Raw genomic sequence first — 6,373 nt, 5'->3', positions numbered from 1 at the left:
TGGAGCAGGGACTGAAGGAAGGGCAAGCCAACCTAAATATAGCTATCTCCTGAGAGGCTCTGACAGTATCTGACTCACACACAAGATCTTAAGTGCAATATAAAAGGGCTCCCTTTCTGCTTTAGAACATTTAATCAGCTAGAGGGGGAAAAATATAGACAAATACCCACCACCTCACCCTGAGTAGATAAAGGCTAAACTTCAACTTGAAAGATAAATGTATGTCAGTCTTGGATGTTCTGAAGGGATTGTTATTGATATAAAATCTTGGATAAAAAATTATTAAAGCTCCAATTTCCCATCATAATCATTTGTAACATCCTCCTCTTTCTTCCAATGATGTCTTTTATAAGGGAGGAAAGACTTTTTTCTCTTGAAATTGGAAAGAGGTACCTCCTTCAAATTGCATGCTAACTTCTGGACTGGGTAGGCTTTTGACTGGGGAGGAGCCTGGGTATGTACCTCCTCTTAAAGACACAGACAGAGTGGTTTAGACTTTGTTCTGCTTTTGACACTTTGCAGTAACAGCCATCACTCTTGGATTTGGCTCAGGAATAGGTGTTTTTCACTTCACCCACACCTGGCCCTGTAACAGTGCTAGGAAGGTGCTGTGGTGGACTTCCTTCATGGTATCGCCTCATTTGGCAAGCAGAAAATTAAATAGAAAATATCTCTTTTCTTCCCTAGTAAATCGAATATTCAAGTACCATAGCTAAAAGTTCTAGAAACTTCTTTCCTCCCAAACAAGCTTTACTTTGAGAATGTGGTCTTACTGAGAACTCCAGTGATTTTATTCCAGAGTCAATAGCTAAAAAGTAACTGCTTCAGGGTCACTGCCTCTTAGCCTCAGCAAGTCTAATGGTCAAAGGCAGACCAGTCATTCTAGAAGGAGGAGACAGAGTCCTGCTTAGAAAATGCAAACAGAAAATACATCCCTTTTCAAAATGTTATTTACCATTCTTCATGAGAGAAACATATCATGTTTTTATGCATAAGAATAATACAAGCAAAGTAGACATGAAGAGACTGAAGTTGTAAAAGAGAAGGCCAGGTAGAAGGTAGACTTACCTGAAGCACACCTGAAGTACAGATTCCAAGCACAATTAAAAGGATTTGTCTCAAAGGAAGACCTGGCTCCTCAGCTGAAGTACAAGAAAGTAGAAAATTAAAATGCACAAATCACTGCTGTGCTGCCTTCTGACTACCTAAATTTCCAAATCATTTTAAAAGAACTTTGTAATTGTTATATGCTACAAACAATAAGTGGATTTCTATGTTAAAAGTGTGAGTGCTATGTGAAAAAGTATTTATAAAGAAATGAAGACATTATGAACAGAATCCTGTAATGTACAACAGTGCTCCTTTAAGTGGGGATACTGTTTTCATCCAGAAATTGCCCATCCCATCCTCCCTCAACAAATCCCAGTCATACTATTAGGAAAACAATAACTTCATCGACTTGCAACACCAACACAGTGTTTTATTGGTTTTGCTCAGATTCACACATCAGCCAGGCCAAAGTCACACAAGTGGACTGCTTGCCACATGAGCTGGCATGTGTTTCAACCAGAAAGGATGCCTTGTCTTTTTTTTTTTCTTTCACTGTTTCCTTTCTTATGTTTCCTTTAATGCTTTTCTTTTGTTCAAGGGTAGAGATGGAATATGACAACCAGATTGTAGATCATTAGCTCATCCGACAGGAAGTACATATTCCTCTTTCAAATAGGGCATCTGTCTGTTCTCAAGAATGTTAAGTAATAACAATAGTACAACTCCTGAGCAGTTTAGGGTCGGAAATGAAAAGCACCCGAGTTTTGGAATGCTTGGGAGGACACTCCATGCACAATGTAATTAAGTAGTCGGAATTTGTGGTTTGGGCCACCAGGGTTAAAAATATTGCCTCCTGGGCCAATGCCTTAGATTTTTCCAAGATCAAAAATACTGGCACATATTTTATGATGATCAGAGCAATCTCCCTCCTACTTTAGACATCTCCATCGTCAACACTGATACTTTATGTCCTGCAATAAGCTTCAATCTTTCTGGAACAGAGGGAAAATCTTTTCCCTCCATTTCCATGGAAAAGAACCCATTTCTAGAGTATCCATGCATCCATACCATGCTGTTGGCATGATTAAGAAAGAAACAGCAGTGCAGAAAGAAACTATGTTGGTTAACCACTTTCCTATCACAAATGTACTTCCTGCTTCTTCTCCATCAGACTAACAAAAACACAGTTAGGAGCTGGAGATGTGACTCAGTGGTACAGCACTTGGGTAATATGCAAAACACCTTGGGTTCAATGTCCAGAAATACACACACACACACACACACACACACACATTCACATACACAAACAAATACACACAGACACATATACAAACACATTTTTAGAGAGGGGTCTGCCTAGTGTATACCAAAGCAACATAAAATCATTTCCTGCTCTTTAATTAGCACAGAACTAATACTAACATGTCACTTCATGCCACACATTTAATGATGTTGTCCCATGTGAGCCAAGTCCTAATCTTTGTAAACTGTGGCTATGTGTACTTGGCAGCTGTGCTCCGTTAGGAAAATTGAAATGGGGAAGTCATCCTAGATTGTTTGGCTAGACCAAGAATTTACCACGGATCTTCATATAACAGATAAAAAAAAGATTTGACCATAAAAAGGAAGTCAAGGGAAGAAGCCCCATTGATAGAGTGTTCCCTCTGAAGCCTTGGGTTTGATCCTCTGCACTGTACAGGGCAAGTATTGTGATACACATCCATAATCCAGCACTTGGGAGGGAAATACAGGAGGATGGGAAAGTTCAAGGACATTCTTGGCTATATAGAGTACTCCTTCTATGTAATTGACACATGGATCAGCTAAGCTCTTGCTGGTATAAGACAGATCTAAATGTCACATGATGGAGAAAAGCTTTAAAGGGCTGTCATTCTCTTTGTGTTTGGACAGAGTCAGCAACTGAATTAGGGAGTAACTCATTCTGGAACAAACCTCAACCCCGACCAATGGGCACTGACCAAAACTGATCCAAGCAGCTTTTGTGACACAGAACGTGACCATCTCTGCTGAATATGAAGAAGTTGTGGAGATTTTGAAAAGGTAGAGAACCTTATCCAGTCACATAATAAACACTAAATCATATTTCCCAGACTTGGTAGACTCTGGTCACTCGAAAGCACCTCACACATGATGGAGAAGCTGAAGAGCTAACTGATCATCTAGCACATCCTTAATCTCCATTTCTTGTCTAATAATGAGAATGCAACCATTTGGCTAAAATCACTCATGATTTATATTGATCACTGCACAGTTGGCACCTGCTTCTTTCCATATTATCATTAGTTTAGTATTATAACAAATCATGAACTCTCCTACATCTGCCATCTTATCTTTAAAACCTTACACATCTTATGCATCTGGAACCAAGATCCCCATGTCTCAATAAGCATGAGGTGATTAGAGATTTCTCACAGTGAAATTTTGATTCTGACTGTGGAATCATAGATTAGTCTCTCAGATCTAATTGAGGATATTTACAAGCATGTCGGCCATAAGTAGCAAAACTATCCAAAAAGAGAAGTAAATGGAGAAGGCTGCTTTCTGTTTTCACTGGAGAAAAATAGTGTGGCCTGTTAACTCGTCTCTTAAAATAAATGTGCTTTGACAGTAATGTGTAGCCCTCCCTAGAAGTACAAATTTGCTTGAAAGCATTAAAAGATTTTTGGAATAATTGGCCCTTGCAATCATTGGCTGCTGTGGTGCCGTTAGTGTGCAGAGAGAACGCTTAAGGCATGTGGCACACAGCGAGTGGCCTCAAGTCGTCTCACGTGCTAAATTGTATCTCATGCTAAGGTTTTAATTAATATTTTGAAGAACCTTTTAAATTTCCTTTTTCTTAGTTTTGTTGACAAGTTATACACTAATCCCTGACAACATAGATCTTTTGACGTGTTTAATATTGTCAAAGCAAACAAACACATATGGGTATGTGAAGGTAGGTATTGTTGATACAAGGATAAGGGAAGGAGATTCCTATGGATGCTAGTGACACCTGATGACAGGCCAGAAATGAAGGCAGGTCATGGAAAGGATAACAAACTGTAGTAACTCGAAGGGAACAATCCGGGTGTCCCTCAACAGAGTAATGGATACAGAAAATGTTGTACATTTGCACAATGGAATACTACTCAGCTATTAAAAACAATGACTTCATGAAACTCACAGGCAAATGGATGGAACTTGAGAGTATCATCCTGAGTTAGGTGGTTCAATCACAAAGGAACAAACTTGATATGTACTCACTAATACATGAATATTAACCCAAAAGTTCAGAATACCCAAGATTCAACTCACAGACCATAGGAAGCCTAAGAAGAAGGAAGACCAAAATGTAGATGCTTCAGTGTTTTTTAGAAGGTGAACAAAAATACTCACAGGAAGAAATATGGAGACAAAGTATGGAGCAGAGACTGAAGAAAAAGCCATCCAGAGACTGCTCCACCAGGGGAATCTATCCATATGCAGCCACCAAACCCAGACATTATTGTGGATACCAGGAAGTGCTTGTTGAGGGGAGCCTGATGTAGCTGTCCCCTGAGAGCCTCTGCCAGAGCCTGACAAATACAGAGGAGGAAGCTTGCAGCCAACCATTGTACTGAACTCCAAGATCCCCGATGGAGGAGTTGGAGAAGGGACTGAAGGAGCTGAGGGGGTTTGCAGTCCCATGGAGGGAGCAACAGTGTCAACAGGCCAAACCCCCCAAGAGCTCCTGGGGACTGAACCACCAACCAAAGAATATACATGGAGTGACCTATGGAGCCGGCCACATATGATGGACATCAGTGGGAGGAGAGGCCCTTGGGCCTGAGGGTGTTTGATGAACCAGTGTAGAAGAATGTCAGGGTGGGAGGATGGGAATCAGTGGGTGGGAGAGCACCCTCATAGAGGCAGGAGATGGGGGATAGGGGAGGGAGTTCCCAAGGAGGAGACCTGGAAAGGGGAAAACATTTGAAATGCAAATAAAGAAAATATCCAATCAAAAAATAACTTAAAAAAGAAAGAGAGAGAGAGAGAGAGACAGAGACAGAGACAGAGACAGAGACAGAGAGACAGAGAGAGAGAGAAAGCAAGTATGGAAGAGAGAGAAAGAAAGAAACATGGAAGAAAGAAAGAAAGAAAGAGAGGAAAGAAAGAAAGAAAAGGGAGAGAAAGAAAGAAAGCATGAAAGAAAGAAAGAAAGAAAGAAAGAAAGAAAGAAAGAAAGAAGATAGAAGAAAGAAAGAAAGAGAGAAAAAGAAAGAAAGAAAGAAAGAAAGAAAGAAAGAAAGAAAGAAAGAAAGAAAGAGAGAGAGAGAGAAAGGAAGAAAGAGAGAAAGAAAGAAAGCATGGAAGAAAGAAAGAAAGGATAGAAGAAAGAAAGAGAGAAAGAGAGAGAGAAAGAAAATGCTTCTACCTATAATGAAATTGACAATATTTTAGTTGTGGTTTCAGAGTGTTCAACTGCATGGACAGGTAAGATTGTGTGGCAAGAGCCTAGCGGAGCTATCCACTTCTCGATATTACAGTAGCATCCTTTCCTCCCTCAACTATCATGATGGTAACATATTACAGTGGTTAATTATGTGTACCAGTTTGACTGGCATGAGGGATGTTCTGATTTCTTGTCAAATGTTATTTGTGGGTGGTCTGAGATGGTGATTTGTCAAAACAAATAGCATTCAAGCCAATAGATTGAGTGAAAATCTCCTCTCATCTGCTCAGGTGGGCTTTATCCAACCTGTTGATGACTCTGATAGAACAAAAGGCAGAGGAAGGGTTTGTTTTCTCTGCATCCCTTACTGTCTAATGTTGGATCCTCTAGGTTTCAGAAACTGGGACCTACATGTGCCAGAGCTTCTCTGCCTTTTCAAGTAATGATGTATTATAAAACTTTTTAGTGACATGAACAATTTCCATGACAAATGTGTCTACACTTCTGTCTGTTCATCCATCTACCCATCTGTGATAGTTTGAATAAGATGACCCCCCCACAGACTCATAGATTTGAATGCTTAGTCACCCTGGAGTGGCACTATTCGAAAGGATTGAGAGGATTAGAATCTGTGGCCTTAGTGGTGGAAGTGTAGAGTTTGAGATTTCAAAAGCCCAAGCCAAACCCAGAGACTCTCTCTCTGCCTATGGATTAGGATGTGGCTTTCAGGTACTGCTCCAGCACCTTCCTTTATTCTGCCATGTTTCCTGCTGTTACAACAATGGGATAAACCTCTGAAACTATAAGCAAACCCCAAATTAAATGCTTTCTTCTATATTATTTTCCTTGGCCATGTTTCTTCATAGCAATAGAACAGTTTCTATAACAACA

At 40.1% G+C, this 6,373-nt stretch overlaps 1 long non-coding RNA gene across 1 annotated transcript in view; it reads left to right on the top strand.

The window, feature by feature from the left end:
- The window catches only part of LOC116094803, a 23,045-nt gene extending 19,940 nt beyond the window's left edge, over positions 1-3,105 (top strand). Inside the window, exon 3 of the long non-coding RNA XR_004120323.1 lies at positions 2,962-3,105. This is a non-coding gene — a long non-coding RNA (uncharacterized LOC116094803). The remainder of the gene's footprint in view (positions 1-2,961) is intronic.
- The last annotated feature ends 3,268 nt before the right edge of the window (positions 3,106-6,373 follow it).

This window comes from Mastomys coucha, unplaced genomic scaffold (genome assembly GCF_008632895.1).
Source record: "Mastomys coucha isolate ucsf_1 unplaced genomic scaffold, UCSF_Mcou_1 pScaffold17, whole genome shotgun sequence".
Lineage (NCBI taxonomy): Eukaryota > Metazoa > Chordata > Mammalia > Rodentia > Muridae > Mastomys > Mastomys coucha.
Note: the sequence above shows the minus strand (reverse complement) of the source record. Positions and strands in the feature narration are given on the sequence as shown.